Source organism: Lissotriton vulgaris, chromosome 1_1 (genome assembly GCF_964263255.1).
Source record: "Lissotriton vulgaris chromosome 1_1, aLisVul1.2, whole genome shotgun sequence".
NCBI lineage: Eukaryota > Metazoa > Chordata > Amphibia > Caudata > Salamandridae > Lissotriton > Lissotriton vulgaris.
Genome location: NC_141685.1, coordinates 242,649,047 through 242,661,358, shown reverse-complemented (window position 1 = coordinate 242,661,358; position 12,312 = coordinate 242,649,047). Strand labels below are relative to the sequence as shown.

Below are 12,312 nucleotides of genomic sequence, written 5' to 3'. Positions count from 1 at the left end.
TCCAGTTTAGTTTACTTTGAGCAGCTGTCTACATCGTCATATATTTAATGGAACACAAGTCGTCTGTCAGTTCCAATTCATGGAGACCAATGCGAGCCCCCACGAGGGCCTGGAGACTGGAGCCAGGGGTTCTCTCAGTGGTCACACGGGGGCGCTCGTCGTCTTATGATGAAACCCACTAAGCGCATTGTATGAGCGAGCGAAGGATTTCCTTTTCCGGGTCAGCAGCAGTAGAGACAGCTGCAGCAGTGGTTGCGGACATCACTTCCGGTCTTTCTTTGTATGCCCAGCCTTCTACAGACGAGGAAGGTTTCTCTGCCTGTCTGTGCTGTTCCCTTCATGTTCAGACCCCAGGCCTCAAATCTGCACCAGCCCCACCGCTACCCCAGGAGGAGAGAGCCTGGAAATGTCTGCCCAGGTAGGAGAGTGTTTGCACTTTCTACTGTGTGTATAATTGCCGGAAATCCCCGCCAGGAGCCGGGCTGAGCTGGGCTCTTCCATTCGGGGACCTCTGTGGGGGCTTTCCTTCCGGCCATGGGGGTGTTTGTGGTCATCTTTTGTGTTAGAGGGGATCTGTGCAATGTATCTCACTGCACTATGTGGAATCTGTGCACACTGCACTGCTTCATACTGCACTATAAGGGATCTATGCACTGCATTGCATCTAACTGCACTGTGAGAAATCTGTGCACTGTGTCTTATTACACTTTGAGAAATCTGTCAGTGCACTGCATCGTACTGTACTGCGAGGAATGTGTGCGTGCTGCCCTGCGTCTTCCTGTACTGTGAGGAATGTGTGTGCACTGCATCTTACTGCACTGAGGGATATTTGCACGTTACACTGCATATTACTGTACAGAGAGGAATCTTAGCACCCTGAACTGCACCTTACTGCACTGTGAGCAATATGTGCACCCTGGACGTCATTTTACTGTACTATGAGTAATCTGTAACTCTGTACCTTTCTGCACTGTGAGGAATCTGTGGACACAGCACTGCTTTTTGCTGCACTTTTTGGGGGATTAACAGAAGATATCTGGGCACACTGCACTGCTTTTAACTCTACCATGAAAGCAAAAATTGATACTCAGTGCTCTGCTTTTCACTACACCAAGAGGAGTGTTTATAGCAGGTAGTAGATCTGCACTACACTACACAGGGAAGATAATCTGTGCATAATGCATGACCTTTTGCTCACAATGTGAGAAATCTGTCCATACTGCACTGCTTTTTCCTACATTACGAGGAGTGTTTAAAGAGTTTTTCTTTCCTATATTACGAGGGGCGGTGCTTTTTTTCTCTGCACTAGAAGGGGTGTTTGCAGGCACAGGAGGAAAACCATTTTACAACAGAATGAATGATGCTTGCAAAAGAGAAAATCTGTACTCACTGACCTGATGTTTGCTGATACTGTGAGGTTCTGTTACAGAGAATATCTGTAATCACTGCACTACTTTTACCTAGACCGTGAGGGGCATTAACAGGAGGAAATTGTGTACAGTGTGTTGCTCTTTATTACCCTACGAGAGGCATTTACAGAGTAAAACTGTGCACTGCCTTTTTACAACACAATGACGGGTGTTTACTAACGGTTATATGTAGAGCTGTATAAACTGCTCTGCTTTTTACTGCCCTGAGAGAAGTAATAAAATTGTTTAAATCTGTGCACACCACACTGCGTTTTGCTGAATTATAAATATTTGCAGATCTGTAAGGCACACTGATTATTACTATGGGTGGGCAGAGCTGGCGTAGTGCCTCTACGCGGAGCGTCACGTAATTTGAAAAAAGCTCAGTGAAGGTCCGATCAGCTTCACTCCGCCAAAATTAAAAAAATATATATTTATAAAAAAAGTCACTTACCTGTGTGGCTGCCTCTACCTCCTGCATGGCCGCTCTCCTTCCTGCTCCTCACGTCCTTCTCCTATGAAAAAATCCTACATTGTACGTCTTGCGGGTGAGGGCTAGCTAACTCTGCTTAGCCACGGAGTTGGAGTTTTACCTACCTCCGCGTTCGCAGCGGAGCATGGAGTAGGCAAATCTGCACTGGCGTAGCGGAGTTACCCGCCCAGGGTTAATTATTACTCACACCAAGAGGGTGTTTCGAGTGGAGGTGATCTTTGCACTCTACAGCGCTTTGTGCTCACACTAAGAGGGTGTTTACTGTTGAAACAAAACCATGTCCCGGCATTTGCACTTTATAAAACAGCTATCACAAAGTTTCATTTTTTTTTTCTTTTTCAAATCTGTTGTTATTGCAGAGTTAGAAACAAAGCAGCATAATAGGTCAAAGTTCAAAGTTCAAAAGTTTATTATGATTTGGCTCTCATTGAGGGCCACATAAATAACGTACATATTAACATAGCAAAAATAAACACAAGCTACATACAGCAACAGAAATAACCACTTATTATATACAAATAATGCACTCATTAACATCTCCCGAAATCACATTAATATATATCTAAAAATTCTTTAAAATATTTAAAAATTCTGGAACAGAACATTTCGTTAGGGGGGCAATAAAGAGCATGTAAGAACATTTTTGCATTCATAATTCCCAATTGTAAACAAATTGGTTTTATCCATTTTTTGCGCAATAGACGTAATACCGGACAAATAAACAGTACATGGTTAAGATCTTGAACAGCATTATTACATAAATTGCATATTGGAGACACTCCATACCATTTTGCGAGTAGTGTATTTAGTGGAAGCAAATTATGACGTAAAAGGTACCATATCCTACGGACACCATGCGGAATGTTCCAAGTTAAGTATTGTTGGGCTAGTTTAGGTGTATAGGTTAAAACCAGGGCTTCCCTTTCTTTATACTTCTGTTGGGCAAGTATATCCAGTTTATAACATAGTTCCCAGGACATACTTTTTAACTTTCATTTTAACTCTGATGGAGAAAGTGAAAATAGCGTACTTTCATCCAGTTCCAGTAGTGAAACAGCTTTTCTAAAATTTTTTACCAGCTGCGAGAATTCATTAAAGTTGCCCAATAGTTCCTTTTTTAAGATTTCTCGTAAGGTTCCTAGTTTACCTCGGGCCAAGCATGCTACCCATCTTACGAGAGCAGCCAACCCTTGAGCCCCGCAACTTCGCAGTCCGAATTCCAGCCTGCAAGAAGATGTGGAGCAGGCTGAATTAAAAGAGGAAATTTTCCTTAATACCTTCCCCTCCATTTTTTGCATAAAATCCCATTGATTTAGATCCACCAATTCCATTCCATAAAGGAGGGTAGCAGGAATCTTCGCTCGGAATACCTCCAAGCATAGGGAGAAGTGCCTCTTCCCCGTCGCTTTATACAAGGAACATAATCCCCTACCATGGGCCATTGCTTTTCTAGAATTATTTTCGATGTGGGGCTTCTCACTGAGGTTAGAAGATATTATTTTGCCTAGAAACGTGTAGGAGTTAACTACCTCAAGTTTTTCTCCGCTTAATGTCCAGTTGAAGCTCCTAGATCTGCACTTCTTCTTACCAAAGATGCACATGATTTTGCTTTTTGAGCTATTAATTTTCATATAGTGTGCATCAGCAAATTCATTCAATGTATGGAGACGATTAGCGAGACCTTTCGGGGTCAGATCTAAAACAAGTATATCGTCTGCATACATTAGAATAGATATAGCACTTCCTCCAATTTTTGGGGCTAGTCCCTCACAATCTGCAACAGCGGTTGGCAAATCGGCCATATACAGGGAAAACAGTGTGGGTGCCAATATACATCCTTGTTTTAGTCCATTCCGGGAGGGGATAGCTTGAGAGAGACCCCTTTCACCGCCTTGTAACACCCTACACCATGTGTTCCAGTGTAGGGACTTAACTAAATCCAATAAGTATCCCGGCATACCCAATGCCGACAGCTTTCTCCACAGTGTCGGTCGGTCCACCCTGTCGAACGCTGCGGAGAAATCTATAAATGCTGCATATATGCCCCCGCCACGTACACGAACATATTTGTCTACAATTACCTGTAGCAGAGTTAGGTTATCTAGAGTTCCATGCTCTTTTCGAAATCCTGTCTGTTCCCTAGGTATAATATTATTTAAATTTGCCCACTCAGTTATGAATACTAATAAAAGTTTCGCAAAAATTTTCCCTATCGCGTCCAATAAAGCAATTAGGCGATAATTAGAGGGATTATCCCGGTCTCCTTTTTTAAAAATTGGGATCAGGATACTTCTCCGCCAAGAGTCGGGAACTGTTCGAGTTTTAAAACACGCCCGAAACACTGGAAGAAGAATCCTGCTCCAAGTGGTTACGTCTTGCTTGATTATAGACATGGGCAATTCGTCGGGTCCCATAGCCCCGGAAGAGCGCATGCTCTTGATTGCGGTAGCTATGGAGTGCTCAGTGGGGAGTTCCATTTTAGAATCGGTATTAAGATCTGGAACCCATGCATCGCCCTCTGCATCATTGAGCGCATATAAGGTGGTCACAAATTGGGTCCAGACATCTTCAGTAATAACAATAGGAGTGGACGTTTTTACAGATCCACATCCTTGCCTTATTATGGACCAGAAATCTCTAGAGTTTTTACAAGTGGATGCCTCTCTTAGCTTGATCCATAAAGTATCTTCTTTGTCTCTTTTTAACTTGGCTCTCAATCTCACCCTCCTTCTTTTTAACAGAGCTAACTGTAACCCATTCTCCCCTGATCTATTAAGGTATTGCATCCTAACAAGTTTATTGATCTCTTTATTTAACCTTAATAGAGGACTAGGAGAAAAATATTTCTTTTTATAATTTCCTGTACTCCTAGCCATTTCGGTGACTTTTTGGATGAGGGTTTCAAGGAACATGAATTCCCTACCTTGCCAATAGTCGAGCTCAGTTAGAAATTGGGTGAGGATGTTTTGTACATCCTTATTATTATGACTAGATCCCCAATAACATCTATCTGAGTGGCGATTAATAGTAAAGCCTCTGTTCTTTAAGGACCAGAGGTCAGATTCAGGGGGTATTAATGAGACGGTTAATTTAATAATTTTATGGTCACTCAAGGGGGTATGAGTGATTACCAAATCTTTAAGAAAAGAGAACGTGTCAAAGTCTGTTATTACATAGTCCAAAATAGATTCTCCCCTAGTTGAACCATGTGTATAATTAGCCGGGGTATCTGAAGGCATTCTGCCATTTATAATAATTCCCTCCACGGCACTGAGTTCCCCAAGAAGAATCTTGCCCCTTTTGTTAGTTTTTATTTTATTGGGCAGAAGAGCTTGGGGAATATTGTATACTTCTTCCTTTGCTTTGTTTCTAAATATGTCTAAGGAAGTATTAGACACTTTACAATTTAGGTCCCCCACCAGTAATAAGTATGGGGGGTTATCCACCTCTAATAATTGCTTTATATAGGAAAACATACGTTTTAAAACTGTCGTAAAATTATCTTCAGGAGGAATGTAGGCATTTAATATTATAAACGAAGACCGTTGAACAACGGGATCCAAGTTAGAAATAGTTATGGATTGGAATAGATTACTCTCGTCCTTGTAATGTGAGAATTGCCATTGTAAAGCATTGGATAACAAACAGGCAATTCCGCCTTTAGCATGGCCTTTTTTAGATGGAGTTGCAGCGGCCTCTAGGACGAAGTAGTCATTCCCTCCATAAGGAAGAGTATCACACCATGTTTCTTGGATACATAACACATCCGCATTCAGGGAGAGGAGATAATCAAATTTCTCAGGGCAATTAGACAAGCCAGCGGTATTCCAAGAGACAATTTTTAAACACGGGTTAAAGATGTGAAGATGGTCGTGGGTTTCTCGAGGTGGTATTTGAGAGAACTCCAGGTAACCAGTTCCACATCAAAGAGTCTTCAGTTAGAGGGTTATCTGTGCTACCAGGTAAGGGGAGGACCTGGGAAACCATACGTTTGCCTCTGGAGAGCCAAATTTTTAGGTCATTATTACATATAGGAAAATCATCCTGTCCAGAGGTCAACTTTGTATTTCTTTCATTAAGAGAAAGACACAAGTTTTTATTAACAAAAGGTAGCACGTCAATTCCTCTACATTGGAAGGCTTCGGCTTGTTGGAGAACTAAATTAGCAATTATTTTAGAGTAAAACTTTACCCTTATTCGTTGGCCATTTATAGATCTTATTGGGAGAACTAAATCTATATCATTTGTTAGAACCAACTTTAAGCTTTCAATCTCATTAAAGCAGCTGAGTAGCCAAGATCTATTCATTTTTAGATCAGAATCAAATAATGGAAGAAAATCCAATGAAAAAGTATCCACATATGAAATAGGGCTTTTTGCTGATTGAGGTATTACGTTCCTAGCTACCTCCGTCTGAGGCAGAAAGATAGGAGCTGTTGGATTAAATACTCTTGTTACTATCGGGAAATGTTTATCATCGATACTTATAGTTTGGGGAGCAGGGGCATCGACTACAGGTCCAGAAACCACCCTGTTCATAGTTACTTCAACCGGGGTAATCCCATTGGAATCATTTAAGATACTTTCCACTTCCACCTTATCCGGAATATCAGAAGGTGGGCTATACCCTCTTTCTATGGGAGGTGGTGTTTCAGTTATTATATGTTTTGGAAAAATAATTTGTCTAGGTCTTTTCTTTTTATATTTACGTGTAGGTTTCCCCTTTTTCCCTCTTGATTTCATTTTGGCAGCTCTAGGAGACCCCGAAGAAGCTTCTGGCTCCTTTTTATCATGTACAAAAATGGGAAAGAGATCATGGCCCCCCGTTTGAGGTACTTCACTCACATTCTCTTCCTGCTCAACTAGCAATGGTTCTGTTCTTAGAAGCAGGGCAGATGAGGTGGATTGATTAGGTGACTTATGAATCTCCACCTCTGTAGATAATCCCAAAGGGGCATTTCCCTTCACTTCAGAAGTGTTATCAGCCTCTTGATGAGCAGCAAGAACAGGGTTAGCAGGAGTAACGAGAGGCTTAATTACATTTTCAACATTTTTCACATTTTGTGCCAACAATGCCTGCAGTATCTCAGTAACCGAAGACAAAATACAATCAGAGTTTACAGCAAATTTACCCATTAAAAGTAATATGGAAGACAGAATTTGCTCAAGGGCTATGAGTGACTCTGAAATGGGTTTATCATTTTTTGGGTAACTTGAAGATGTAAGGGGACAAATCCCCGATAAATTAAAATGCGGGGATTGTACATCAGTCTGCGGGGAAAAATTATCTGTGGATTTAATGGAGGGCGTACTGCTATATAATAGCAGACCAGATGGTGTTTCTCCACTAGGAGTTTTATTAGCTACTAGGTGGGGTAAAGAGGTCTTATCCACATATCGACCACAGAGTTCTAAGTCAATGCTGGTAGGTATAGAGACATCACCCTTATCTTCTTCCAAAATATCATTCCCTTTAAGAATATCATGGCTCAAGGATTGCGATATTAGCAAAAGGTCAGCATCAGCCGCATGTACAGGACATGTTGGAGGGTTTACCACACTAGACTGACTCGGTGACCTTTTCATTTCCACCATAGGGGCCAACTGACTAACTTCCTCCATATTAGGGCAGGGAATCAGTTGCGGTAATTGATCAATATCAGATTTCCTACAGACTTCAAGGGATTTATTCAAGCTTTTCTCCCAAATTTGACTTAATTGCATCTGACCTTTCATGATGACACTGTTGGCTTGCTTTTTCCTCAAATGACTCGGACCGGGTATTGTGCCAGGATTCTCCATTACAACTTTCCCGGATCGCAATGTCTTAGCCTCCATAGTGCCGTAAAGGAAACAGAGCCTACAATAAATTTCCCAATCTTACAAAAACACAGTTAAAATAATATAAATATACAAAGGATAAAAATGGGAGAAGAACTAGCAGTTCAAGTACTTTGTGGCGATATTTCTATCGGCGTATTGGCATTACCTTAAAATATAATAACACAAACAAGTATCTTAGGGAATACAACTAAAAATTCAAGATACCGGGGCCCAGCCCGGCCTACCTCGGCCACTGAGGGCCCGCCCTTTGCCCGGGCTTAGCCCGGCGTCACCCGCGCGCGTCCCGCGATGCGCGTTACCTCAGCGCAATTTGTTTCAGCTGAGGGGGGCGTGGCAGGGAGGTTCTCAGAGCCCAGCTGGCTTCTTGGCGTTGGTGTTCACTTGCCTCCAAAGCAGCCTACAAGCCCTCCACAGCGAGTGTTTCCCGCGAAGCGGGAAACGCGAGAGGTGAGTCACAAGCGCTGGCAGATATCGCTATAGATGTTGATAGAGCGTTGGCGCTTCCAAATAGCGCTACACGATTCAGAGCAGCCTTGCAGGTTCTGGCCACTCAGTGTAGAAAAATGTTTTCCAAAGCAGGGCAGGCGACTTCTTCCACACACAGGATAGAGACTTCCCCATAATAGGTCAAACTTCTCACTCTTGACATTCCAAGGCACATACTTGTCAGTAAAAGTGCACACAGCCATTCAGCCCACATCCCGGAGGTTGAGCGGCGTATTCGTATTTTCCAGCAAAGACGTCATGGTGGCCATCTCATAGAGATGTCTGGTCAACAACAGAATGTAGTATCTGCATTTTTACCCTCCAAACTCCTCCCCCCCCCCCCAATTCACTACCAATTATAGTTGGCCCCCCATTATGGGAGACACCAGTAGCATCAGTGCCCGCGCTATTCGATCAGTTCTAGTGCCCTCCAGTGGTGGTGTGCTGTGGGGGCTATCGGTAACCAATCCCTATGTATCCAGAGTGTCGTGGCCCGGATATCCCTCCCTTCAGATGTAACCCCAATACCCTTATGCAGGCACCCCTCCTGTCACTACAGCGGATCCCTAGTAACTCCCTCCCTTCCCCTTCCCCCCCCCCAACTGCTGCTGATGTGGGTTGTAATTGTAGGTCCTGACTCAAGAGGTCGCCACTTGACGATTGTATGTATTCGTCCTTTCAAGCCCCATGGAACCCGCCTCTCCGGATGTCACTACTCTTCATCCTCTGTCATGTAGTCTTTCAGAGCCTGCACTATTGTTTCCCAAGCCCTCGCCATCTCCAAGCTCTTATCGTTAGCAGTCCTAGCAGCCTGCCGCAATCTAATCACACTTTCACATCTGGACCATTTCAGCAACTCATTCATCCATCTATCAAACTCCACTACACGGTCCGTAACTGTGTTCAGAAGCTCCCCCACCTCCGGCCAATACGTCCCTAACTTCGGGCAACCCAATAATAAATGATTAAGCTCTACCTCAGGTGCTAGGCACCTCGGGCACGCTGCTTCTTGTACCCGGAAGTACCGTCTGATCTTTCCCGGGGTCAAATAGGCTCTATGTAGTACAAAGAAGTGCACCTGCTGGAAGCGGGCATTTCTACAACCCTTCCACGTCCTCTTCAGGATATGTCCCCAGACCGTGTCTGGGATGGGTTTGCCTATACTCTCCTCCCATTTCTCTTTCAATGTGGTTAGTGGTTCTAGTCCCTCATGTAGCATTCTAGAGTGGAGGCAGGTAACCGCTTTGATCGTTCCCGCAGCCATCACCACATATTGACAGGCCATGGTCGTGTCTGGTTCCGCTAGCCCCCCTTTCCAGTGTTTCTGTATCGCTGCGACCACTGCTGTGTGCAAGAGGTAGCTCCCATCCGGGAGACCAAATTGATCTTGTAATACCCTGAAGGGGACCAGCATCCCATCAATATATAAGTCTCCTACCATCTGTAAGCTCAGATCTTCCCATTCCGATAGTGGAGACCAATCGCCTCCATGTGGTAGCGCTGTCAACATCCCCAGAGGAATCTCCGGCGCGTATGGCCTCGTTGCCTTTACTCTCTTCAAGCTCCTGTGCCAGCACAACCGTAGGGTTCTCTCTTCCATGCATAAGCCCCTCAATTCCAATTACTGTTGCATAATTATATATGACAGGATGTGCCTCCGGATACCGGTTCCCGGTCCTGGTCTGGGCTTCTAAATTCTTTCGCAATATTTTGCGTTAAGATCTGTAATTGTGCTGCTAGGTAATACAATTCAAAATCAGGAACCGCCACCCCCCCTTCCAGTTTGGGTCTCATCAGAGTAGTCAGTGCCACCCTGTGCCTCCCGTGCCCCCAGAGAAAGTCAATAACCATCGTCCTCAGTTCTTTAAAGATCCATTGAGGAACCCACACCGGTAAAGTACGAAAGTAGTAGAGCAGCCTTGGCAAGGCCACCATTTTTTGTAGGGCCACCCGGCTCTGCACTGATAAAGGTAGGGAGGCCCAGAAGGTCATGCACCCCCCCAGAGCCCTGATGCAGCGCCCTATATTTCCCTCTAGCAGAGTCGTGACATCGTGGTAAATACGGACCCCTAGATAAGTAAAGCAAGTACCCTCCCAGACCACATCCACTGTAAGAGGGGGATATGGCGTATCCACCCGCAACGGAAACACGCAGGTTTTATTCCAGTTCACCTTGAGGCCCGACACCCTGCCAAAGTTTGCCAACATCTCCACCGCCCCTTCTAGTGCACGTTCAGTATCCTCCAGGTACAGCAACAGATCGTCTGCGTATAGCGAAATGTGGTGAAACTCCCTACCATGTTCAATCCCATTGTATAGCGCCCCTGTTCTTGCCTGTGATGCCAGTGGTTCCATCGCTAATGCAAACAACAGGTGAGATAGCGAGCACCCCTGCCTCGTTCCTCTACATACTGAGTAGGCGGAGGATATAACAGACCCCAGTCGCACCCTGGCCGTAGCAGATGAGTAAAGAACTTTTGTCCAGCGCCCAAATCCACCCCCTAGGCCAAACTTCTCTAGCACCCTGCCAAGGTATATCCATTCTAAGCTATTGAATGCCTTTTCGATATCCACCGATAGAACTGCTGGTTTGTGATCCGTTTCCAAAGTGCCGTCTAGTAAGCGGACCAGTCGGCGGATGTTTATAGCGGTGTTCCTAGTAGGAATAAACCTGGCCTGGTCCTTGTGGACCATCATGGTCATGTGAGGCAGTAGTCTGGTGGCCAAAATGCGACTTAGAATCTTGTAATCCACTGTCAGCATAGACAGGGGTCTATACGACGTCACGTCGGAGGCCTCCCTACCAGGTTTCAGCAGCGGTACTACCAGTGCTTCCCTCATCGATTGGGGTAGACGCCCCAGTTTCATGGCTTCAGAGTATACCGCTAGTAGCCTGGGCGCCAGAATATTCATATATTTCACATAAAATTAAATCGGTAGGCCATCCACCCCGGTGTCTTATTTCTAGCCATCTGCTTGATGGCCACCTGAATCTCCGACACCGTTATGGGACCGCCCAGGTCCTTCGCTGTGGCGTCATCCAGCACTGGGATATGGACACTCTCTAGGTAGTTGTCAATGGCAGAGACGTCTACCTCCAGCCGACTTTCATATAAAGTCGTATAGTACGCCCAAACCGCTTCTTGCGAGTAGACTACTGCTCCTGTCTCCGTCTTTATGCTCATGATCAGGCAAACTCTAGGTTCCGGATTGGCAAGTTTAGCTAGTAGGTTTCCCACCTTATCCCTTTCCGCATGCACCTTGATGGTATACAACTTATAATCAAAGCACCGCAGTCGCTCTGTTTCCGTCGCTACCAATTCCTTCGCCTCCAGCAACCGGTCCTGTAAATCCGGTCGCTCAGGCCTACGCCGCTCCAGATCTCTCAACACATATTCCGCCTTCTCCAAATCGGCCACAACTGTTGTCCTTTCATTCGAAAACCTGCCCATGCAGATGCCTCTCAATACCACTTTCATCGCATCGTATTCTGTGTGAGCTATCATGGCAGCCAGGGACCAATTCACAAGATGGAGTCTATCCTAACGTGTAATGCATGTAACACCGAGAAGAAGGAGTAGTCCCTAATATCAGGATGTTGTTCCCTCCATACATCAATAAGGTCCCACCTCTCCTGCCAGTCTTTCCTGTGTGTGGCTAACCTGCGTACTGGGGAGTTGGCTAACGGTGGGTGTGATCTATCCAGTAAGACATCAGTGAGCGAATTGAAGTCTCCTCCCAGTATGACTGGGCCCGCTAAGAAGTGTGCCAGCGAGCGCGTCAATCTATCAAAAAAGCGGGCCTGGTCAGCATTGGGGGCATACAGACTACATAAGACCACATCATGACCATACAACCTTCCCTCCACCGCTACGAATCGACCCTCCGGGTCCACCAGCTGGTTCGTGGCCTGGAAAGGGACGCTGAGGTAGCGAGGGAAGAAGATTATGATCGCGTACCGGTTTTGAAAGTTTACGTGAAGCAGTCAAGATAAATAATCCCCTGATGAAGAGCGTAATGCTTGAAATGCATTGGGAATAAATACGATTATGTAAATACTACGAATGAAATATGAATTAT

At 44.9% G+C, this 12,312-nt stretch overlaps 1 pseudogene across 1 annotated transcript in view; it reads left to right on the top strand.

Annotated features, from left to right (window-relative positions):
* Positions 1-283: 283 nt before the first annotated feature.
* LOC147745360 (uncharacterized) overlaps positions 284-12,312 on the top strand; it is a 75,447-nt pseudogene continuing 63,418 nt past the window's right edge. The window contains exon 1 of the transcript XR_015307488.1: positions 284-418. The product of XR_015307488.1 is annotated as an uncharacterized LOC147745360 (transcript). The remainder of the gene's footprint in view (positions 419-12,312) is intronic.